Source organism: Suncus etruscus, chromosome 18 (assembly GCF_024139225.1).
Source record: "Suncus etruscus isolate mSunEtr1 chromosome 18, mSunEtr1.pri.cur, whole genome shotgun sequence".
Classification (NCBI taxonomy): domain Eukaryota; kingdom Metazoa; phylum Chordata; class Mammalia; order Eulipotyphla; family Soricidae; genus Suncus; species Suncus etruscus.
Genome location: NC_064865.1, coordinates 53,115,602 through 53,142,343, shown reverse-complemented (window position 1 = coordinate 53,142,343; position 26,742 = coordinate 53,115,602).

Below are 26,742 nucleotides of genomic sequence, written 5' to 3'. Positions count from 1 at the left end.
AAACAAATTTTCAAAGTGTAACAGCTTTCTGGAAGTGTATCTGGTGTTCAAGAAATCTGATAAATATGTTGATGGCTATATATTCTGAGAGCTCAGAGAAAAAGTGAATTAAAGCTCATCTTAAAAGAATTCACCATAGTAGATACAAATAGGAATTTATAATTCATAGGACAAGGTCAAAATAACAAAATGCACATTTTGGAGAAAGTTGATTAAACCCTCATAGTTGAATACGAAGAGTTCAAGTCTTTAGTTGAGAAAGTAATTGGCATATATTAGAAATTTCAAGCATATCTGAGATTGAGCCAGAGTAAATAACCAGATTGCTATAGTTTATAATAGATCTTAAATAAATGGGGACTTAAAAAAATAACAAGGAAGGGCCAGTGCAATAGCAGTACAGTAGGGCATTTGACTTGCAAGCAGCCAATCCAAACTGACCTCAGTTCAATTCCTGGCATCCCTTATGGTCCCAGAACCTGCCTGGAGCGATTTCTGAACACAGAGTCAGAAGTAGGAGTAATCCCTGAGCGCCACTGGGCATGACCCAAGCCTCCCCCGCCCCAAATAAGCAAAGAAAATAATTTTTTGAGATAGTTTATGCTACAGTTAACAATGGTATTAGTATAGTCACTATGTATCTATGTGTTACATATTATGTATGTATGCATGTCCAGAAAGATACATGTGTGAAGATTTCTGTATTTTATAATATTCAAATATGCTTTAATTGAGTTTAAACAGCCTTATAGAATTGTCAATACTGGCATGATTTTTAAAAGATGTGTAACTAAGGGGCCGGTGAGGTGGCGTTAGAGGTAAGGTGTCTGCCTTGCAAGCGCTAGCCAAGGAAGGACTGTGGTTCAATCCCCCGGCATCCCATATGGTCCCCCCAAGACAGGGGCAATTTCTGAGTGCTTAGCCAGAAGTAACCCCTGAGCATCAAACGAGTGTGGCCCTAAAAATAAAAAAAAAATGTGTAACTAATAACATCGTTGTAGTTTATGAAATCATTTTATTAGAAGTGATCCATTGTTATTTAAATAGCATGATTCATATTCAAATTCATTATGAATATGAGAAAATAAAAGAAGAAATTATAGCATGTATTTGGGCAAAGAGCATCCCCAAGACTTTTCCTGAGGAACAGTCAATGCCATATACCCTTTAGTTCTTCATGGAAATACAACTTGAAGTTAACTCAATCATAAAAATAAGATAATAGTTGCACCATTTATTGACTGGTGTGTAAGAAACCTCCAAGAAATGTATAGAGAAAAAGAAGTTTTCAATGCACTTGCAAGGTGGAAAGGTTATATTGCAAAGAAACAAGAAAAGTTGCTTGGATAGCTCAAAATATTTGTACGATTCTCTTAGGCAGAAGAGAGAGGCCAGGTGCAGTGTGAACACACACACACACACACACACACACACACCAGAATGTGGAAGATTTAAGGTTTGTTGGAACCAATGGAAGTAGAGAAATCCAGTTGAAACAGAGACAGTAGAGCTTGTACGATCACATCATGTCTTATTGCATTTAAGAGATAACCAAAAAGTACAGGTTTAGGAAAGGCATAAATACAAGACTCAGGAAACAATTAATCCCTTAGTGTAAGCATGATTACCAAGAATAAGTAAAACAGAGAGATGAACATATATATTTATATGTATATGCATATATATGTGTGTGTGTGTGTGTGTGTGTGTGTGTGTGTTTTGGGGCCACACCCAGTGACGCTCAGGGATTACTCCTGGCTATGTACTCAGAAATCACTCCTGACTTGGGGGATCATATGAGATGCTGGAGCATCAAACTGCTATCTGTCCTAGGTCAGCTGCATGCAAGGCAAATGTCCTACCACTGTGCCACTGCTCCAGCCTCTATTTTTTTAAATTAAATAATAGATCAATTCAATAAGTGAAAATTGGGATAGTGTTTTGTATGCAGCAAATTCTTGTTGAGAAATCAGGATACAGCTGGAAATGAGACAGACCTGTCTTACAATCTCTATAGATATAGTTATCCCTCTGTTATCACTCTGTCCTATCTTAAAAATCCACTTCACTGTTAATCCCTTACTCCATCTTAACTAAACAGCTCTTAGCAAAAATGTAAATACAGAGACATGAAATTTTTCCTTGACCCGGTATTTCTGTTTAGTTATTGCTCTCTCTCTCTCTCTCCTCTCTCTCTCTCTCTCTCTCTCTCTCTCTCTCTCTCTCTCTCTCTCTTCCATCTCAAGTGTCTTGAAAAGAGTAATGAATACCCTCAACTCACTTAATCACTCAATTCTCAGCACTCTGGCTCTATATCCACCTCTGTGTTGGAATCATACTAGACCTCGTTTCCAGCTTATTAAAAAATCCTTCTTAGTGCTGTACAGCATTTAAAGCAGTTTCCTGCAATATGTTTCATTGTGTTCTATGACACCATTATCTCCTATTTCTTCTCATTCCCTGGAGCTTCTGTCTCAGCATCAAATGACATCATTCACCCAATGCTTGACATAGCCCCTCAATGTCTGCATGTATTTCCATTCTCCACCAGAGGTGATCATCCTATAAGGCTGAATCATTGCTATTTTCAGTTGATTTTAGTTTCTGAGTTCCCACTATGATATAGGCAAAATTCTAAAGGCAAAGAATTCAGGAAACATGTAAACAAATCCCTTGCTCTTGAGAATTTTTTTTATTGAGGGTAGACAGGAAAGGAAGAATAGGAGAACAGGCCATAAGTGCTCTGGTGAAGTGCTTCAAGATTTCTACTGTATTTCTTCTAACACTGACCTCTCTTTAAATCTCCAACTCTTTATTTCCAACACTACTAAGCATTTCAAACAAAGGTATCTTAAACTGAATTAGACATCAGTGTTTTGATCTGCTGGCCTTCACAAGTGATGATTTATTCTTTTTCTCATTGACCATACCCTCTTTGATCCAGTTGCTGGAATATTGATATACTTATTACTTATTTTTAAAATAATAAATATTACAATAATGTATTATAGTAACAAGGTCATGCCTTTTATTTTCTTACCAAAGTATTTTAGATATAATCTTGTGGTAGATCTTCAATCAAAATTTGCTTTGGATAGCAAAAAAAAATTCTTTCATAATATAACACATGCTTCTTATTCTTTTCTACCTCATTCTTTCCTTAAACCTTTCCTTTTTTTTGATAATTAATATTTCTCTCACTCAATCTCTTCTCAAGTTAGCTAACTCAATTTTGTACCTCTCAAGATTTGAAGGAACTGTAGCATCCTCTTGGAAATATGTATGTAGCTTCTCTTCCCATTTAAAGATTGACATCTGTGAGATTTCATTATGTTCCCTTAATACTCAGATATTTGTTCTTTACTGACCATAACCATATTACTTTGCCATTCATTAACATTTCTTGACTTTCTCCTCTAACTTCCTTCAGGTCACAGGTCACTGTTTCTATTTTTCCCTCAGAATTACATGCAGGCTCACCCATTAAGGAAGGTTGAATAAAACATCTTTGGTCAGTACATTATTGCTCACAAGAGTAATATGTGAATTGAATTTATCAAGTTGAATTTATATTATACTTATTTCTAGTTCCACCTGTGTATAGGAATTTTATAAAGGAAGAATATCCAATATTATCCAATATTATTATTCAAACATGGCTTTAAATTTGCTTGAGGGATAATTTAGAGAAGTATTTTTCCTAACCAAAATACTGAGTAAGATATTTTTCTTTATGATTCAATTTTTTGGTATTTTGGGGGACCATACCCTGTGATACTCAGGGCTAACTCTTATCTTTGTATTCAAGGATAAATCCTGATTGGTTCAGGGGTCTATTTTGGGTGCTGGGTATTGAACCCAGGTCAACAATATGCAAGCCAAATGCCCTACCTACTGTACTATTATTCTGAACCCTTCTGATTCTTTTTATTTATTTATTTATTTGGGGGGCAGATCCAATGGCACTGAGGGGTTATTACTAGCTCAGCACTCAGAAATCACTCCTGGTAGGCTCAGGGGACTATATAAGATGCCAGGGATTGAATGAGGGTCAGCCACTGGCAAGGCAAGCACTCTACCTGTTGTGCTATCATTCTGAACTCTTATGATTCAGTTGTGATTAATCAAAGAACTATGTCAATTCTATGTATAGTCATTTACATTGAATCCCAGAGAAATTTATAATATTATAAATTATTCTTCCACAACTGTACCTATACCTCAAATCCCACGATCTGAGTATCTCTCATCATGTTTGCCCTAATGCAAAAAAAAGCAACTGTCATTCACATTTTCTCTTCCAGGCCATCTGTCACTTCCCGCAATCTGTATTCATTGCATTTCTAGAAAAAGGAGCTGAGGAGCAAGGAGATAAACTATAATATTTTATTTAAAATACAGAAATCTTTAAATTCTTCATAATGTATCCAACTTCCAACAGGATTTGTACATTCAGATATTTCGGGGTGAATCTGTGTGACTGAGATGTGACACTTCTCTCCTCCATTATGTTCAACTTGCTCATTGCATGCTTTATTCACAGCCAATGGTCACAGTGTTTGGTAGAGACACAGGAACCCAGGCACTGTCAGCTGTGGCTGACAAGCAATTATGAGCTAATTTTATATTTCAGGGAAACAGGAAAACTTGTGTACCTTGGTAAGATTGAGTTTGTTTGGGAATTTTTTTCCCCCTAAAACAACACAAAGCAAGTGGTGTCCTTTGGAACCTCTTGGATTCTTACTCAAAGGCTGACTGTTGTGCAGTGATTTTGTAAATACAAAGAAATGGACAAATGGTCATTTCCAAGGAAGCTGCAGGCCACCTGGACTACTGACCAACCGTATCTCCTTGGGACAAATAATTAACCTGCCATATGCTGTAGTCTGAAAAGAATAATAGGGACATGGCGAACAACTGAGTCAGGAGAAGGCGAATTGGTTAAAAGGTCACACAAAAGCTCACTAGCTCTATTCATTTTTTATTTATTTATCATGTACTCTATTTATTTTATGCCTAGCACTGTTCTAGGGGTCAGAGATAAGTTATTAGGGAATTAGTGGTGGAAAATTTGTTCATGATTGAAGATTTACATGGGTGGAAAAAAAAAGAAAAACCTAGAAAATGATAATACAATATGCTCATATTAAAGAAAAAAAAGACTTGAGCAGAATAAAGAAAAGTCAGAATACTAAGGGTAAGATTTTCATTTGAAATAAAATGCCATTCAGAAGCAGGCATCTAATTTCAATAGTTGATCAGGTTGGAATGATGGTGCAGGGGTTGGGCATTTTCCTTTCACTTGGTTGACCCAGGACAGATTGTGGTTCAATCCCTGTAGTCCCATATGGTGCCCCAAGCCAGGAGTGATTTCTGAGCACATAGCCAGGAGTAACCCATGAGAGTCACAGGGTGTGCCCCCCATAAAAGGTGAAAAGGGCATGAAATATGGGGCTACTTGAAAGTAGACCAATCTTGGAGAAACAGACTGTCCAAAGACCCGAGATAGAACAGATAAACTGATTTGTTCTATAGATCAGATCTGTAGAGGTCCCAAGATAAACAGACTGTACAAAAGTCCCAAGATAGGCCCCAACAAAGGTCTAAGTCTAGTAAGAATCCAGAAAAGACTATTTAACAAAGCCTGAGGCAGGGTTATATTATAGAAAATAAAAAATAGTGACTATATGGAATAGATTACGTTACATCTTTGGAGTCATATTAAGAACTTTCGTTTTTGATTTAAATTAAATGGGGCATTGAAGACTCTTGAGTGGTGTGAGATAAATTGACTCCAGTTTCCATCACTGTTGTGTACTTGCTAAGTTGTCTGTAGGGAGATTCTTTTAGATAATATTTTCGAAGACACTCAGAAACATGCGTTCTCATGTAATCCCTTTAGGGAACCAACTGGTATTATTCATTTTCCAGGGGTGGAAATATATACAGAACCATGGAGCAGTTTGAGGAAGACATCCATCTAGCAAATAAAAGCTTCAGAGTTTACACCTGAAAGCAATCTGGGTACTCCCTAAGTAAGTCCTATGGCACTATTGACTCTGGTCTAGTACATGGGGTTTCTAATGAAACCGGAAGTGTGTCAGGAAACAATTTTGTGAGATTTCTACTTGAATTCATTTCCAGATCATATATGACAGGTCTGATTGAAAGCTTTCACCTAAATTTCTGGAACTTTGAATAGTAAATATCCTACTCACAAGTTGTCTATTTCTCTTCACAGATCTATCTCTACATGACTTTGCATCCTTTCATGAACATACTGTTTTTCCTATCATTGAAGAAGTATCTTCTTCAGTTTATTTCTAGCACTTTCCCAGTTGACTTCTTACTGATTCTCAAAAAATATATTCATGCAGCTTCTAAAACACGCAGTACTAGAGCTGGAGAAATAGCACAGCAGATAGGGAACTGTTTTTGCATTTAGACAGCCTGGATTTGATTCCTGGCACCCCAGAGAGTCCCCTGAACAAGGCCAGGAGTAAGTTAACTCTGAGCACTGCTAGATCTAACACCAAACCAGAAAAGCAACAATGACAACAACAGCAGAAATTCAGTAATTTTCAGAAGCAAAGCTTATACAAGTTGATTAAATAAAATAAAACAGCACCACACTGAGGTTCAATGACTTGGGTAAAGAATCTACTGAAATAAATTTCTAATTTCTCTTCAGCATCTTTATTTACATGTCTCCCTCAATTAAAATATTTGCAGAAATATTTGTAGCAATAAAATGCCAACCAAATTAATGTGTATTTAATCGAAATTTTAAAAGTTTACCTGTCCTTCTCCTTTCAAAACTCTGATAAAAAATAAACACATTTTAAGAAGTTTTCATTTAGTAATTCAAATGACCTTTGACTTTGGAATACATATTCAAAAAACAAACATGGGAATTCCTTCTTCGAATTTAATTGATTTTAAATACCATGATTACTTTAGGAGGTAATTTAGAGAATATTCCTAATTTACCAAATTATCTGATTATCTGATTGCACCCATTAAACTATTTAAATTTCAGACATCCTGAATATAATGAGGGCTTTGAACATGACTTTCTTGAGTTTGATTTGCCAAGGACATTGCCTTTGCATTTATGCAGAAGTAAATGATTCAAAAATATATGCTCAGGCTATTTTCAATTTCTAAAATGTGAAAGCTTTACTTGAAGGAAGAAAATCAATGGCTCATTTAAGTCGTATCAGCCTCACAAATATATATCAACACTATTGCATCAAACAATTTCATTATGCATTATGATGCATTAAACATAGTAGCAATATCAACATTTTTGGCTTTGCATGGAAGAGAACTTATGGGTAACTAATTTATTAAGAAAATGAATCTAAAAACCTGGGTATAAAGACTAGTTCCTGTTGTATGGTTAGAAAAGTGGTCTTAAAGTCTTCAGGGAAATGTTCCTCATGAGAAGAAATCTCATTAAACTTTCAGTGTGACCTATTTTAAGCTTGACTGGAAAATACATAATTGTTCCATTTGAAAGCAGGATATATAGCAAATCAACATCCTTTATAGCCAAGTCAATATAAAAAGAGCCTGTTTAAAGATAGGTGTTAAACTGATCCATGGGGAAGTTGACTTTTTCTGATCCGTAGCATCTCAATGGAAGCATGTGTGAAATTAGCTAAGTAGATCTCATACTTGTTTTTTGCAAATATGCATTTCACTAAATGGGCATTATCAAATACATTTTTATAAAGTTCAAAAATCTGTATTTCTCCCTGAGTGTTACAACATTCAGAAAACTTTCTGTTGTTTCACATGCTATTGCCATTGGATAAGTCTCTCAGCAATTTATTAATTCTGATTTGTTGAGTATAAAGTGGGTTTGTGTACTCATGTATGTCTATATTCAAACTACTACTAAACTTGTTTACCTATTTATTCAGTTTTTTCTCCCTACCACCCATCTTTCCATTCATTCCTTCTTCCTTCCTTTTTTCATCCACCCCTCCCTCATTCCCTCCCTTACTTCTTTCCTCCCTTCTTCCTACCTTCCCTCCCTCCCTTCTTCCCTTCCTTCCTCCCTCCCTCTTTTTCTTTCTTTCTTTCTTTCTTTCTTTCTTTCTTTCTTTCTTTCTTTCTTTCTTTCTTTCTTTCTTTCTTTCTTTCTTTCTTTCTTTCTTTCTTTCTTTCTTTTCTTTCTTTCTTTCTTTCTTTCTTTCTTCTTTCTTTTTCTTCTCTTTTTTTTCTTTCTTTCTTTCTTTCTTTCTTTCTTTTTTTCTTTCTTTCTTTCTTTCTTCTTTCTTCTTTCTTTCTTTCTTTCTTTCTTCTTTCTTTCTTTCTTTCTTTCTTTCTTTCTTTCTTTCTTTCTTTCTTTCTTTCTTTCTTTCTTTCTTTCTTTCTTTCTTTCTTTCTTTCTTTCTTTCTTTCTTTCTCTTTCTTCTTTCTGTTTCTCTCACTTTCTCTCTCTTTTATTTTCTTCCTTTTGTGTGCAGTACAGAAAAACAAATTTAGAGTCACCAGATCTTATTAAGCTCTTTAGGATTCTTTTTTTTTTTTTGTGACTCTTCAATTTTTCTTTATTTATTGAAAAGTGGAGAGAAGTGTTGGACATGCAGATATAGGATTAATCATAGAAAGAATAAAACTAAACAGAATTTATTAGAACAGGTCCTCTTGCATGAATGTGCATGAATGGAGCATAGTTCATCTTGATCGATTTATCATAGTGATTTATAAAAGGTAATTTTCAGTTATTATTGCCCCTTCTTTATGTTCCCATGGAGTCTTATGTTAGAATCACCCATACCAAAGTATCTAACAATCATTTCAAAGTGTCACATGTAACATTTATTTAGAGGTTACCTATTTATGAGACTAAATAAAGCAAATAAAACCAATAACTAGACACTAAAGGAAAGCATCAGGACTTCTGAATTTCGTAACACTGAAGGAAAACATGATATAAAAGTCAGTTTTAATTCTGTATAATTGTAATAAAATTAGAAATGAAAATGAAAAATAGTACGTAGTGATAATTATAGAGTGATAGCTCAGTGTGTAAGGCATTTACCTTACACATGGCTGATTTCAGGTTCAATCTCCAACATCTCGGGTGATCCCCTGAGCAATGGCAGGAGTAGTACAGTGCCAAGAATAACCCTGAAACACCATGAGTGGCCCCAAAACAAAAAAAAAATAATGAAAAAGATCACTTATATGGGAACATAGAAATGGTTTGTAAAATGTACAATGTCTCCCCTTTATTTCATTATCTTCATCTAAACACCTTGATTACAAATATGATTGTAGTTGGGTTTCAGTCATATAAAAATGTCCCCACTTTTAAACTGAGAAGTATTGCAAAAGAAATAGAAGGTAAAAATGATGAAAATTGATCACGTGTATGTTGTTAAGAAATTGTTTTTCCCTGAAGATATATCTGCAGAAAATATATCCAATCAAATTTACACATTATTTTATATAAATTATCTGATAATTTGATTCTTAAATGTTCACAATAATCTAAAAACATAAAATATCCAAGGAATTTTATGATGAGAAAAATAAAATAAAGTTATTTGAACTGCTTAGTTTTAGAATTCATTAAATTTACTGTAATCAATACTTTGGGTTTATGTACATATAAATATATAAATCAATAAAACAGAATAACTAGTTAAGAAACTAATCTTAGGACCATAAAGATAATTTATTGGGTTGAATAACATATAAAGCACACTTTACATGCAAGAATCATGTGTTTGATCCCTGGTACTGTGTGATTTCTTAACCACTGCCAGAAACAATCTCTGAGCTCCATTTGTGTGGGAAAAAATTATATATAAATTTTATTTTTTACAAAGTTGTTAATTAAATGATTAGAAAAGAATTAAAATGGTCTCAAACAGTAGCATATTTGTTGTATATCAAAATATAATAAAAATTTTGAAACTCACAAAAACTTAAACTAGCATGAACCTAGACATTAAATTCTGGACTACAAAACTTTTAAAACACATAAATAAAATATTTTGCTTTTGCTTAATCAAATTTCCACAAAGGTGTCAAGAAAAACAATGATGTTTATAGTGTAGATTGAATTTGTTCATATTTCCAGCCTTAAAGTAAAGATGCATATCAAAATCTGTTATGATTTTGAAAAATATCTCATTTCTAAATATATCATTAGAAACACCCATTTGTAAATTAAATAATGTGGAAAACCTAAGTATTTACATCACAATTTTATTTTTTAATTGTATTCGTATTATAACTTTATTATCAACTACATACAAATTTCTTGAGAGTCAAGTTTAATGAATCTTCTTGAGATGATCTTTATTTATTTTTTTGTTTTTGTTTTTTTAATATAATTTTTATTTTGATCATAGTGGCTTACATATTGTTGACAATAATATTTTAGGTACATATTTACATAAAATCAGGGTGGATTCCCATCACCAATTTGTGCTCACTACACCTCCTTTTTTTTTGGTTTTTAGGCCACACCCAGTGACACTCAGGAGTTTCTCCTGGCTCTGTGCTCAGAAATTGCTCCTGGCTCAAGGTTCCATATGGGATGCTGGGAGATTGAACCGTGGTCCATTGTAGGTCAGCTGCGTGCAAGGCAAGCACCCTACCATTGCACCACCACTCTTGCCCCATGATCTTTTAATAAGAAGTATACATTCATGCCTATTTATTGATCCTGATTTATTTTCTTTATTTTTCCTTTTATATCTGTTAGTCACTTATAGAAAGTAACTTTTTCAGGCATCTCAGAATAGGCAGAATGAATGTCTTTGTATCAGTAATATCATATTAACTTTGTATGTCATGATGGCAAGAAAAAAAATCATCAGATTAGAAAGAAAATTTAGTATATAAAATATCCCCCACACCCTGCAAAAGCTATTAAAGGCTTTCTTTGCCTTGCCCGTAAAAATCTCATTAATATTCATGATCTGGATATAATTTCAGTTTTAAATATATGATATGTCTGCATTGGGGGGAGCCCGTGATCTTTTTGAAAATCGTTTTCCCATTCATCATAATTGTTTTCTGTAACAGTGTAATCATGAGAGTAACATGTTTTTTAATGTATTTTTTTTAATAAGAGAAGAATTGAGCATGGTCCTTAACCTGCCACACTTACAACAGAGGTTCACCATACAGGATGTGACTTCCAATATTGGAGAATTTGTTAGCCAGTACAAAATTCCACTCATCACAGTTCCCTTTGCTCTTCACTGTTAGGTGCATAGCAATGTATTTTTCCCAAAATAAACCATTTAAGAGTGAAAAAAAGGAGAAACTTAAATAAAACCTCTGATGTACATCCTATACTCTTATTTCTTCCATATTCTGCTCTATCCTGAGAGAGAGAGAGAGAGAGAGAGAGAGAGAGAGAGAGAGAGAGAGAGAGAGAGAGAATAAAAAATGTCTCTCCCAGAGGCAGGCAGGGGAGGACAGGAAAGAAAGTGAGGACATCAATAACAGAAAATATGCACTGTTGTATATTGTATGACTGAAACACATAATGAACAACTTTGTATGGATGACAAATAAAACAACTGTATTATGAACAAGCTTGTAACCATGATGTTTAAATAAAGTTCTTTTATTTTATTTTTGCTTTTTGGGCCACACCCGACGGTGCTCAGGGTTTACTCCTGGCCTATAAATTTTGGGAATGTTGCTGTGGTGAAGGGGGATGTTCTTTTTATGTCTGAAACCAAACTACAAACATGTTTGTAATCATGGTGCTTAAATAAAGACATTATTTTAAAAAAAAAGAAATAGTTCCTGGCAGGCTGGGGGACCATATAAAATTCTGGTAATGGAATCCAAGTTCTTCAGGGTTAGCTGCATTCAAGGCAAACATCTTGTCACTGTGCTAAAGCTCTGGCCCCATAAATAAAGTAATTTTAAAAATAGAGAAAGCCCTGAGAGCATCTGGGTTTGAGCCTTAGTTCCCAAGGTCAAATGACTTCCCAATAACAGTGATTATTAGTATATACTGTATATATATGTTACCTGGGAACAGGACAATTGACTAAATGGATAGAGTGGTTCTTCTTCAGGATTATTGTTTCTGGGCCTTTCCATATATAGAGAGAGAATATATATCACAGTTTCAGCGCGCTCACCCCTGGCGTATAAATAAAAGTTCAAGAGCTAAGCCAAACCATGCAAACATACTTATTGCCTGTGTTTAAAACTAACTGCTCATGAGCCATTCATCAAAGCAAGACATCACTCTCATTGAGGAAATGCAAATCAAAACATCAGTGAAATATCATCTGACAACAGTGAGTCTGATACACATCACAGAGAACAAAATCAGTGCTCATGTGTAGGTGGGGAAAGAGGCCTTTAATTTATCATTGATTGGCATGTAAACTAGTTCAGCCTTGGGAAAACTGGTGTACACCTTGCAAAAACATAGAAATTGAGATTACATATGACCTAGCAATTCCACTTTTTGGTATATATCCCAAGGGTTTCCAAATTCTCGTCAGAAAAGACATTTGTGTTCATACGTTCATTGCAGCAGTTTGGCAATAGCCAAAATACGGAAATCAATTGTAGTGTTCAAGACAGATAACTGAATACAAAAAAAATAAAATAAGAGAACATGTGTACTCCATAAATGTTATTTGGCTTTAATAATGTAAATTATACAACTTAGGCTATATGATAGTTTTGGATCAAATCATGTGAATGAAGTTAATCAGAAGAAAGGAATTATCTCTTTCATATATGAGATAGAAAGAAACATAGTAGGAGAATAATAAATTCCCAAGGTCAATAGAAACTGAAAACATATCTTCAGTATGAGCCTGGAGAAAATGGTGTATGTGACTCTAGGATGATGCTAGAGGGAAGAAGACACTTTGATGCAAATTGTGGTGTCACAATGTTTATGCATAAAGTCCTACCATTAACAGTTTTATAGAATAAAGTGACAGAATAAAATAAAACCCAATGTAGCAAAGAACTTATAACAAAAGTGGGGATTGAGCAAAAAAGGAGTGAATAAGTAATTCTATTCATCATGGGCATCAATTTAGTAGGTTTCTCATGAAGATTAAGTAATTTTATAAGCCTGTTTCCAAAAGAGCTAGTTATTCTTCAGAGAACATATATTATTCATTTTCCAGTTATAAAAATTTTATATCTTTGTTTATGATGGCTCCTTAATTTTTGTTTATTTTTGATTGCTTATTTGATTCAATAGGGATACATATTTTATATATGAGATCATACAATTGATTTATTTTCTGGGCATTTTAATTATGTAACCCCCCCCAACTATTCTTCTTCTTAGTCTGATAATTTCAGGCTAGTTGTCTAAACAGAGTGTTCCTTGCTGTAAAGCTAAGGGTTTTAGTTCTTAATTTGAAATTTTAGAAAGTAAGATCATTTCTTTCCTGAATAAAGTTGATCAATCTGATGACTTTTCCCAAATTCTAATGATCTGCCCATGGACATGTTGTCTTTTAAGTTGTTGGATAAGCCCTTTATTCGCCTTCATTAACTGGCCCATATCCAATAATCTCATCTGAAAACCCACGATATATAAAAAGTTTTGGTTTCAAGAAAGTATGAGATGTAATAATATATAAAGTAGTATGTGAATATTTTTTAAGTCTTTTTGTTTTGTGAATCATTTGTCTGTTAGCAGGGCTTACTTCTTTCTGTGCCTTCAATGTTTACTTTCAGAAGAGTCTGGAGACTATATACAGTGCCAGATTTAATCTGAGTTTGCTCTATGCTCTTAAAGTGTCTAACTAGATGTGATATCTCTCCAGTCCCTTAAATCAATCCTACTGTCCCAAACATGTCCTTAACACAGAGCTACTGAACTCAAAAAAACTTGAGGGAGTGTTGTTGAATTTTTTTTTCATTTTCTTTTTTTAAATATCTTTATTTAAACACCTCGATTACAAAAATTATTGTAGTTGGGTTTCAGTCAGGTAAAGAGCACCCTCCTTCACCAGTGCAACATTTTCATCACCAATGTCTCGAATCTCCCTCCTCCTCCAACCCCCCCCCCCGCCTGTACTCTAGACAGGCTTTCTACTTCCCTCATTCATTCACTGTGTTATGATAGTTCTCAATGTAGTTATTCCTCTAACTGCACTCACCACTCTGTGTTGAGCTTTATGTCATGAGCTGGACCTTCCAGCCTTCCTATCTTTTGTCTCTGAGAATTATTGCAAAAATGTCTTTTATTTTTCTTAAAACCCATAGATGAGTGAGACTATTCTGTGTCTATCTCTCTCCCTCTGGCTTATTTCACTCAGCATAATAGATTCCATGTACATCCATGCATAGGAAAAATTCATGATTTTATCTCTCCTGATAGCTGCAGAGTATTCCATTATGTATATGTACACAGTTTCTTTAGCCATTCATCTGTTGAAGGGCACCTTGGTTGTTTCCATAGTCTGGCTTTTGTAAATAGCACTGCAATGAATATAGGTGTGAAGAAAGGATTTTTGGATTGTATTTTTGTGTTCCTAAGTAAATCCCTAGGAGTGGTATGGCTGGATCGTATGGGAGCTCAATTTCCAATTTTTGGAGGAATCTCCATATCGCTTTCCTTAATGGTTTCATTTTCTAGTTCAATAAGATCCTTGTAGATTGCTGGTTCTTATGTAAAATATTATTATTCTTTACATATTGCTTTGGGTCATGTCATTTCACTGTAATCTTTCAATTAGGCCTTATGCGTGGACACTTTATAAAAAAACTCTAATAAAATATTTCCTGCTGCAAACACTAAAGGCCTGACATCAGAGAATCAAGTTTCCCCTGGATTTGATGGTAGTGACTTTTTTTTAACACCCTGGATTCTCAAAAGGATATTAGGGAGCGTTGTGAAAAATTTAGTTTACTATGAAGAGACTTCATATATATGCACACTTTCTCACCTCTCCTTCCAAAGGCCCCTGGAGCAGATGTTTGCAGATTGATTTATGCTCCATTAAATTTAGCTGTCACTTCACCTGGAGTTGAAAGCAGTCAACTCTGGGGGGAAAGTGGCAACAGTTTAATGAAGTACATGGATACTGCAATGAAGGACAGGAAAAGGGAGGGTGTTTGAATCCCAACCTGTTATCATAGAAGTATAAGAATGACTTTCTCTCGGGTATTCGGTGAACACATGTGGAAAGTGGATTTAGCGTTAAGAAGAAAGCCTGCCTACCGTCTGCCTCCTTCAGCCTCCAAAACACAGACTGTCCTATTGTCAAGAAGGCTGCAGACAGTAATCCCATTACTAACTACTTCCTGAAACTCCTCACCCTGCTGACTGGGAGATCATCCTGCAACTTTGCTGTATAGAACTGGTAGAAACAAAAACAAAAAACAAAAACAAAAACAAAAAAGAAATGGTAGAAACAAGTTTTAGGGAACACCTGGCAATCTCATCTGGGTCTGGACTCTGACCTTTTTAAGGAATCCAGTTCTTTCCTAAAACTGTTTGGTGGGAAAATGTGAGTGTTGTTGACTGCTGGGGAACACAGTCACCCCTGGACTTTGGGGGAGCATGTTGTGCCTTCCTGCAATTTTCTCCAACTACAAACATGACCTTCACAAAGAGCTACTGAATTTAAAGAAAATTTGAAGCAATGCTGTATTCCATTTTCTAGTCCGAAATTACCTTATATATTGTAAATTTTCCTGTTCAGGGGTGTGATCCTGATAAAATTGACCCTATTAAATATTTCCTTTCTGATTGAAGACAGAGCAAGCAACACATGTATCTATTGTTTAACGCCTAGACACTCTGAGTGAATAGAGGGAAAGAGGAAAAGACCTCAAGAAATAGAAATGGGGAAGCTGAAAGCTCCAAAGACAAGTTGGAAAAATAAGCTTAATATACTTGTTTGATTTCGTTCTGGATTCTAAGTTCTAAATGCTTTGGAAGCTCCCGAATGACAAATTTTGTTCTTTATATATAATCAAGAATTCCAAGAATAAGCTTAAATTTCCTTATTCATCCTTCATTTCAATGAACAAAGAAACATAGTTGAGTATTTTGTTTTACTCTGGGCTTTATTCTTTGCATTGCATATCCGTTTAAAAGCCCATTGACATACATATTTATTTTTAGTATAGTGTTAGTATAGTGCTGGTACAGTAAGTATATAGTCATTGTTAATGAAATTGAATTACTCTGAAAAAGCTTTAGAAAAGAGAGTCTTTGTCTCCTTTTCAGAGGAAGAAATTTCAGTTACTGAAACAAATCATTTAATTTAACTAGGGAAGAGATGGGCCCTAAATGTTCTAGCTCAACATTGAAAATACAGGGAAAGACCCCTCCCTTGAAAAAGAGAATGCATTATATAAATACTGTGTCAACACCTCAACATTATCTGGTTTGAACAGATTCCCTTTCTAAGTCCTTTGTCCTCACCTTTTGCAAAGCAATGTCTTAATTTTGTCTGGGGAAAAAATCTCAGCCATCTCATTATTCAAGTTGAAATCTAAAAATTTTGATTTTATAATCAGCAGTTGAAATTTTTCTATCCCTCGGTCTCTCGCTACGGGCATTGATAGGGTAAAGCAATGTAATCTTTATAAAATCACTCATAGATACTCTATCAATTTACAGCTGAGAGTAATAGAAATCAGACATATTAACAAGTTGCTTAAAATTAAGCGTCTATTAAGTGAAGCTGACTTCACATTCACTCCTAAATCTGCTCAGTCCTCATCCAAAATTCTTCTTACCTTAAATCACAACTGCTCATCAAAATGGATTTAAGTGAAATCTAGTCTTATTTGATTACTCCCATCTGTTTATCATTTTCCAAAACGTTTGTCTTTCAAGATTAGGCAAAAACCTACCTGATCCGATTTGAACATGTCTACCAATTTTTAGACAAATACTTTTAGAAAATGTGGCCAGTTCAAGTAATCCCCCAAATGAGTTTTATTTCTGACACTTTGTGGTAAGATAAATACCTACCAAAAATAAATCACAATGTAGTCAAGAGTTCAAACTAGTATCAATAAAATATTTGAGTATAATTCTGCCAACGAGAAAGGATCCACAGACAGATATAAGAGCAATATTTGGTTTATTTGAACTTATTTCTGAATGAATGTATTGTCCTAGACTGTTGCCCAGGAAATGTCATATTTATCTGACTCATAGAATACCAACACCAGTCTACACATATTTAAAAGTTCTTTGTTTTTATCAAATGGAAACCTATTTCTATTCCATTGTCAAATAAATTTCTTTAAGACAAGGCAGAAACCTAATCTACTGTTGGATTTTGTATTAGAGACTTCTTCAGAGTATTTAGTGAAGGAATTAGGTGGGAGGGAGTTATAGTGGTAACCTATAATGTTGACAGCCTGACTCAATTAAGAATATTCTTCATGTGTGCCTTGCTGAAATGTTTCAAAGTGATTTTTCCCCTATTCTGAAAGGTGTTAAGTATCTCAGAGTGCCAGAAACACTTTATTCCCAGCCAATTTCAGTGCAAGTTTTGCCAAAATTGCATTTCTTCCTCCCTGCATGAATGTAGGAGGCTAACTGCAAGTTAAAGTTTTACATATATCAAAGAGAAAAGCTCCTATTTTTTGTATGTGGCTTAGAAGTTCTAAAAGCTTATGAGTTCTCCATGGAGTTTTGCTTTTCATTACTCATTCATGACAGCATAGCACTTGGAGAAGTTTGTTCATGGACAGACTCTATAGTTGGTTGAATAGCTAGAATCTCTGTGTATGTGTCCCAGAGTAAATACATTTCTTGTGGAGTGATTATTTACAGAAAAAAATTTGGATTGAATAGGATAGGTAGTATCGGGTGTTTTGTGAACAATTTTGGAATGTAAAATAAACATTCAGAGAGAATAAAGAATATTAGAGGAGTAAAAATGTACTCTTTCATTCCATACCTCTTTTATAACGTCTCAGAAAAGTCTGAAGTTTTAAAGAAAGGTAGGAGTTGAGGATACATACAGAGGGAGCAGAGAGGAAGTCTGAGAATAGGTTATATAAAAGTTCAGAAGTTTCTAGAAGAAATAAAGTACCAATATATTTTACCACTTTAAAACATTTCAAATAAAAATTCCATATAATTTTGTGAATCCACTTCTGGAAATATACTCCAACTATGCAAAAACGTGAACACTAAAAGACACAGTGACCTTTGTTCATTGTGGCACTATTTCCAACAGCCATGAGCTTGAAACAGCCCAAGTACCAAACAACACATGAATGGATTAAGAAATTATGATATATATAGACAATAGAATACCATTCAGATTTGAGAAAGTATGATTTTTTTTGCTGTTTTTCCTACTTGAATTAAATTAGAGGGTTTTATATTAAGGGAAGTGAGTCATAAAGTAAAAAATAAAACCAGATGATTTCACTCATATATGGATTATAAAGAAACAAAATAAGGGATTAGATAATACCCGACTCTAAAAATCCTTAGCTATGTAATCAGTAGAAATGGAAACTCTTAGAGAGGAGAAAGGAAAGAAAGGGATCAAGTTGCTAGAAGAATCTTGAAGCTTGTAGAAGGATTGATATGACTCTGCAGCTATAAAATAAATTCAGTACTTAAATAAAGAAGTTATTATTAAAATAAAGCAAAATAATAAGCTCAAACAATTATATTATAAATAATATACCTTATTTAAAATAAATAAAAAATTTAAAAAACAGAAATTTCTTATAAGAGTTTAATGGTTTAATTTATGCTTAAACATAAGGAGTTGGACTCATGAAAGGCCTTTACTTTTCATTTCTTTCCTAGACAAAATTTATTTATATCTGTGGATTCAATCATTTATATGTTAATGACTTATATATTGTAATGTCAATTCAGATCTCCATTCTAAAATATGAAGGAAGTATTATTGTCTGTTTGATATCTTATGGGTGCATGAAAATCACATGTCAACTAAATTCATTATCTTCTCACCTAGTCTCACCTAAATTGGTCATCCTTGGTGTCCCTAAAATTTTACTGAAACCTATAACCTTTCACCAAAGTGGATAAAATATAAGTCTATCTTCACTGCCTTTATGATATTCATTATTCAGAGTGTTTCTAACTAAATTTCTAATTCCTGCAGAAATTTTTATTTATTCCTCTTAACCAACTTCCCTCCTTTTCTAATTTAAGCAGAGGTGGTCTAGGTACATCAAAATCATATGTCAGCTAAATTAATTTTCTTCTTATCTACAGATCTCTCAAAATCCCTTTCAATTATTTCTCTTCCTACCTTCCAAATCTCATAATTCAACCATCTCTCACTCACTCCACACCAGTTCCTATAACTACTATAGTGCAACCATCATGAATTCTCCAATTTAGAATAAACTATAAGATATCCATGGTCCAGTAGCTATTGCTTTTTTTCTCAAGCTTCAAATTTTCATATTTTAATTTTTAGTAGGCATTATTTTTTTATGTTTTAGAGATTTTGAATGTGCTATTCTATGTCTTCTTTTCCTGGTTATTCATCTTTCAGATTTCATTTCAACTATCACTCCTTTGAAAATACTTTAAAATGTGAGGATCATAACTCCATGCTAGCTATGTCAGTAGAGCATGAGATTTATAATGTGAGACTCATCCAACATTATTTTGTTTTGCTTTTGTTTGTTGTTGTTTGGGGGCCAGAACCAGAATTGTTCAGGGATTACCCTTAACTCCGTGCTGAGGGATCACTCCTGTCAGTACTTAAGGAAATATGTGTGGTTCTAGGGATTGAAATGATGTTGGCCACATTCAAGAAAAGTGCCTTATCCACTGCATTTTCATTCCAGGTCTCCAAGATTATTTTAATTTCACCTTTTGTTCCATTAACTATGACTACCAAAAGCAGTAGTGGAATAAAAATTATCCTTCTTGCCCTAAACTCTAATCCTTATGTAACCCAACTGCAACTTTTTCTAATCACTACTTCCATCATGTCACATCCTAGTCTAGAACTTTAAATCAATAATAATGAAACAAGTTCATTATCAACTCTTCTCTAAACTTTAACTGATTTTCTGATACCTGAATCTCCTGTTCTTACTAAAACATACTCAATATATATTTATGAATATAATAATTTTATTGAAAAAGTTACACGGGCCCGGAGAGATAGCACAGCAGCGTTTGCCTTTGCAAGCAGCCGATTCAGGACCAAAGGTGGTTGGTTCAAATCCCGGTGTCCCATATGGTCCCCCGTGCCTGCCAGGAGCTATTTCTGAGCAGATAGCCAGGAGTAACCCCTGAGCACCGCCGGGTGTGGCCCAAAAAAAAAAAAAAAAGTTACAGAGATGTGAGGGTAAAGAAAGAGAGAAAAAGAAAAACGGATTCTCATGAGAAAATATGGGTTTCTTTCAACTGGAAAAAGCCAATGAGGATGAGAGAAATATTTTTCAAAAGAGAAAACAGGCTCAATAACACATCTCAATAAGATGTGACTCTTAGAAATGTCATTTTTGGGATATGTCACTGGGATTAGCGTCTTCTCTCTTTGCTTTGATTTGTTCTTGAAATCATTGTCCTTCATTCAACTACAAAATTATTTATGTTATATTCTGTCTTTGTATAATATTTTATTATTTCACCTCATAATCTTATGTCACTGGAGTTGAGCTCCTGATTTACTTTTATACTCCAGCCACTGTCATCAAATTTATATCATTTTGAGAATTCACATAGAATAACATTTATATAAGTTTTATATAGTTCACTTTGTCTAGATTTTTAAATTCCCTATATCCATTCCTACTCACTTTTACTTCTTGATAATGCTTGTAAATAATTTTAGTCTCTTGATAGTATAAAATTTTAATGTCTTAGCCATCTATGGCTACAGATAGATGTGAAAAAAAAAAAGAAAAACCAGAACACAATTTTATATACTCATAATAGAAGATCAGTTCTTCATTTGGCTGATCAGAGAAATTTACCCTGAGAACAGGTACATGAGCTGAAGGTAATAGGTATGTAAGAGTTTGTTAGAAGGAGAAAGGTCTATGTAAAGTAGTAAGGAGCTTGAGGGGAGGAAGCAATAGTTAAAGGGAAGGTTAACTCTGTGCACCCTAGGAATGACAAACCATGTTTAAAGAATAGAAAACAAAATAACAAAAATTGCTATCAAATTACCAGAACTTTGATATGAAGCCCTTGATGAATGGATATTATAAATTGCTCTTGGCAGTGAATGCCAAATGCTCCACTATCCCCTCTTTTTGTATGGTGTCTAGATCTTCTTAAAGATAGACATCATGTATTTGAGCCATCTTTTCTACTTTTTAGTAATAAGAAAACATGTATTCAAATAAAGCACTGTAGAACACTTTAAAATGGATTAACATGGGGCCAGAGCAGTGGTGCAAGCGGTAGGACATTTATCTTTCACCTGACCTAGGACTGACCATGGTTTGATCTCTTGGCTCATATGGTCCCCCAAGCCAGAACTGATTTTTGAATGCATCGCCAGGAGTAATCCCTGAGCATCACCAGGTGTGCCCCCCCCCAAATGAAGTTATTTTTGTTCCCTGGGACTGACAACACAAATTCTGATAAATAATCTTCCTGTTTATTTGTTTTTTATGTGAGGATAAAAAAAAGAAACAGTAGTCTTGTGGGATGGGACATTTTCTCTGGCTCTACTTACTACCCCTGAGAATAAATAATGGATCATCCACAAGTTGGATGAGTTTATACTGGAGAATCTTCTAGTCCTCATTCCAGGACATGTATCAAGACTCAGAATCTATGACTTAAGTTCATTGCCATGCAATTCATTCTACTCCTATAGTGTGATTTATTCTCTCTCAACTTCTCTTCTCTGTATTGTCTCCTTCCTAGGTCACCTATGTATTGATATTCTGCCTGCTGAATCTTTAAATCACTTTTGATTATTCTTTGTATAGAACCTATGGAACTTTTTAGCTGCCTGCACCACTACTTCATCTGTAAAAACAAACATTTGACTAGTCTTTTCTGTTGACTATTTGTCACAAGAGGCTTTATAGTCAGAAAAACAACAATCAGGGCCCGGAGAGATAGCACAGCGGTGTTTGCCTTGCAAGCAGCGATCCAGGACCAAAGGTGGTTGGTTCGAATCCCGGTGTCCCATATGGTCCCCCGTGCCTGCCAGGAGCTATTTCTGAGCAGACAGCCAGGAGTAACCCCTGAGCACTGCCGGGTGTGACCCAAAAACCAAAAAAAAAAAAAAAAAAAAAAGAAAAACAACAATCAAGTAGACATATACTCATTTTAATGCTTAAGTGAATATTTTTTTATTCTTTCAAACTCACAGTTTTATATGATGTTTGAAGACATTTAATTCTGGGGTAATGAAATATTTTAACACACTGTTTTGCTAAGTATTCTTCAAACTGTTTTTTTTTTTTCCTTCTTCATTTTTTTAGGTATCTTAGGATGCAGTACACTTAAATAAATCCCCTGTGTCAGTTGCAGGAAAAATTCATGTTGTATTTTACTATTTTTTGAAAATGAAAAATGCATGGGTGTGCGGGTGCAGAAAATCTACACTTCATCACTTTCAACTGGGAAGCTTTTGCTGCCGAACCTTTTCCTGGGAAGATCAGTGAAGTTTTAACTCTCTACTCAAGAATATTGATTTCGTAAAGGGGGAGAGAGGTTAGCAATTTTTTTGTCAGTTCTTTCCACTTGAAGACTGATCACTTATGGGTTGTGATCCCCCTGAGTCTGACTTGTCCGGCCTTATTTATATTGGCAACCACATCGTCAGAGGAGTGGCGCAGTCGACACTGTCTACATTGGTAATAAAATTACTGCTGCCATTTCAACATGGTCCAAATTAAATGGGAAGTTGAATAGTATGTCCTGAAAAATGATTTTTACAAAAGTTATCTGAGTAGATTGCGCATCCACAATCCACTTCACCTAAATGATAAGCTCTAGTTGATCTATGCTGCTATCAACTAAATGTAGTTTTCACATCAGTAACCAATCAGTGGCTCTAAGCAGGAGATTAGTGTGAGAAAATTAGTATATTGAATTATAGAGCAGTCAATAGTTTACTTTGCTTTGCAATATTGTTAAACTATTTTATAATTTATTCCTTGGAAAAATCATTTCTCTCCGGTGTAATTTCTTTTCTGGAGTTACACATTCTAATATCTAGACTAAAAACTCAGGAAAGCAAACTATTACACAATACAGAAATGTCCAATGTCTTTGAATTTCACCTAGATGGACTGACTGTTTCTGATAAGGCATACAAATGACCGTGACTTTTTTTTTTCTTTGGCTGAAGATTAGAAACAAGCTTGTCTGAACAATGGCTCGCCATTGCCAATGAAGTGTATCAAAGCAATAAGAAACTTAGACAAGTAGTAAAGCATAATACAGCTCAGCATCACTGTTCCGGAAAAAAAGATAAGCCACATTGGGAATTTTGCTCCTTGCTTGTGTATATCATGCTATATCGCACAATACAAAATCTGCTGTGAATGCAATAGTAGAGAAAAGCCATTTAAATCTATCTATTGTGTGTACACATAACAAATGAACCTGTATTGTATCTTCTCTTCATTGTGAAAGTGTGTCGATACTGAGGTCACTTCATTTCTCTTCCCTTGGAGTGGGGGAGGAAGAAAAATCTATTTTATAAATGTATTTTTAACAATGCAACATTTTTATATCCTAATCCTCTTAGACCAGACCAACCTAGCACAACATAAACAGGAATGACTTGGCGACTGTCCTCTGACTTCTGATTTCACACAAAAGCTGATCTGGGATTAATTGAGATTAAAAAGTGGATTTGCCCTAAAATAATTGAAGTATAGATAAATTTATGAAGAGAATTACTTTCCCGTTCCATTGGCTCAGGCAAGACTGTCCCTGTGGAAGGGGAACTACTCTCAACAGTCCAGATCTGAGTTTTTGAATCAAATAGCTTATTACCTCTGTGGCTTTTAGCAAGTTACTTATCTTCTTTGAGACACTTTTCTCATAAATGAAGAAGTAACTGGCTTACAATATTGTTGTCCAACTAGGCAGAATGAGTGTTTTATAAATGAATCTACTAACATTACAGAATCTCTAATATTCAATATCAAGCAAGCATCAGAGTTCAAAATAGATATTGAAGATAGATTTTTTTTTAAAAAGAACTAAAATCCACTGCTCTAGCCTTTCGTTGGTTATAATTTTAAAATGTATTATCCTACATGGAATTGCATTTCTGCATACAATTCGAGAATATTATTTCATTAGCATACAGGTGTTCAGTTTCTGATGTCAACATTAACCTACATTTGCATATATTTGTTATTCGTGCAGGAATACATACCTATATTTTTTCAGAAAATACATATTTCTTGATGGCATCCATCTCTTTGTGTCAAATGATGATACCTCTTTATTTATTCATAATGATGTCCAAAGACCTGGGAGATGATTAGCAAAGCTGTTTGTGGAATTCTATTATAGTCTGAAGGCAGTTGGGACACTTGAAGTCTTCAGAATTATAATTAATATAATAGTATGACTTTGTTTTAATAGAGACTAATTCAATAGCAGTAGATTACCTGACTTCACCTTGGACTCTGTAGGCTGTAAAGTCATCCATATTCATGCTGCACACTTTAGAATATACCAGAAACTGACCTTTGCATCAGATGGCCTCATGCTCTGCCTTGCTTTCCACTTATTCCTTTAACTTTTCCTCTCTCCAACATCTTAAAATTAGAATATAGGCAAGGCTATCTCATCACTCTTCTTAGTGGTATCTGCAAATCACTTTTGAGAGGTGGGAAATCAGCCCAATTTCTGTAAATGTAATTTTCCAGCCAAAGTGACCTCAGACCATGATTCTTATTGCCATAAAAACACAATTAAATGGTCTTATGATCAAAAGTTCATGCTGGTTTTGCTTTTCACCATTTCATTTTCTTTCAATGTAAGGGCATAATTCCAAGGTCTTTTCTCTTTGTATTTTGCATGGTCCTAATATAAATGATCAGAGCTTACTAAATAATAAGAGTTTAATATTAAAGCTGTGGGTTCATCCCAAACTAATGAATGCAGTGGGCAAGTCTAAAGATAAAAATTCCTTTGCTTATGTCAGAAATGGACTACAGACTTGGGAATTATGAGTCAGTTCAGTGAAGAAAGGACATTCAGAACTTGTCTTCACTCATTTTCCTAATACTTCAATAAACCTATTAAGAATTAGAAGATGTTCTGTCTCTTTTGAGGGGACTTGTGTGGGGTGAGTTACATCCTGTCAAGAAATTCAAGTTCCCCTATGAGGAAATGTAAGAAGCTTCTAAGAAACTTGGAAATTTGGAAAAATTAGTACATCTCTAATATCTTAAATAGCTGCCTTAGGGTATTTATTTATATTTTCAACTTATACCAATAATTCAAGACATTTCCTAGTTATGATAAAAGAAAATAAAATTATATGAACCTACATATGCTAAGTTTTTCTTTTCCCAATTGTCTATGCCACACAAATATTTTCTACTTAAAAAGTACTGTTAATCCATTTTCAGCTGAGAGTCTTTCAAAAGGATATATTTTTTAGATTAATGAAATATGGATTGCTTGAGAAGATTTTGTTTCAAATATTTTAATTCTAAATCAAGGGAATGTGGCTCAGTAATAAAATATTTTGAGTCCCCAATGTGTTATCTCACACTGCCCAACAAACTAAAGCTAATCCGGACTGCACAGCATTCCCAAAATGAACAACAAACCTCTATTATCTTTGGTTCACTGAAGTATAAAAACCGTATCCAGGTGCGCAGCCATAATTACCAAACATAAACAAAAACATAAACAAAAACCAAACAAAAAAACAAAAACGTAAAAGAAAACAACATCAATAAAAATGTGAAATAAAATATAGGTATAAGTAACACAAATAGAAAGATATTACAGATACATCAGTGCGATGTTTGATGATATGCCAAAGCAACTTTAAAACTTAAAAATTTAAAACATAATCTATATCAAACCTATAACTGAACATAGTTCAACAAGAAGATGAACTGAGATAGGGGGATTAGATTAAATCAATGGACTTAAAAAAATACTTGGGAATAGTGTTTAAGATGTCACCTTCTTTGTAAATTGCCAAAGGAAAAGAACATATTCTATGCCATTAGGCATACTTGTGTTTTCCTTAGTATGGAAAAAGGATGATGGGATGAGAAATATATCTGATTTATAAATGTATGTATGCTTTTAATTTTTTTTATATTTTGAAATTTTCAAAATGTGTTATAATGGGTACTGGTCTCTCCACCTTTGTAAATTGGGCATATTACATACACACTCTCTCTCTTTTATCTTCTACATTCCCATCCTCAGAATTTCCAAAAAAAGGATTCTGTTTTACTAAAAAAAAAATAAATAAATGCTGAATTTGATGATGGGTGTAGAGTAAGAAAATTATGTATCAGATACTCTTATTAAAAGAATTCTAAGTCATGGTGCATAATAAATATTCTTTTAAAAATACTGAACAATGGATAATACAATGAACTTAGGTGGACTACAGAAATATTGCTTATTAGATTCATCAGGATATTCAATTTTGCTGATAAATGTGCTTTTAATAAATAACAGATAATGTCTTTCATATCCTGATAGTTGATGAAATTCTCTCAGAACCAGAATAGAGCTATTGACTTTTCACAGTCCTCAGTATTAGATTAATTAAATGTTCCTCAGTCATTTAAAATCTGATTTTATATTATTTATATAAT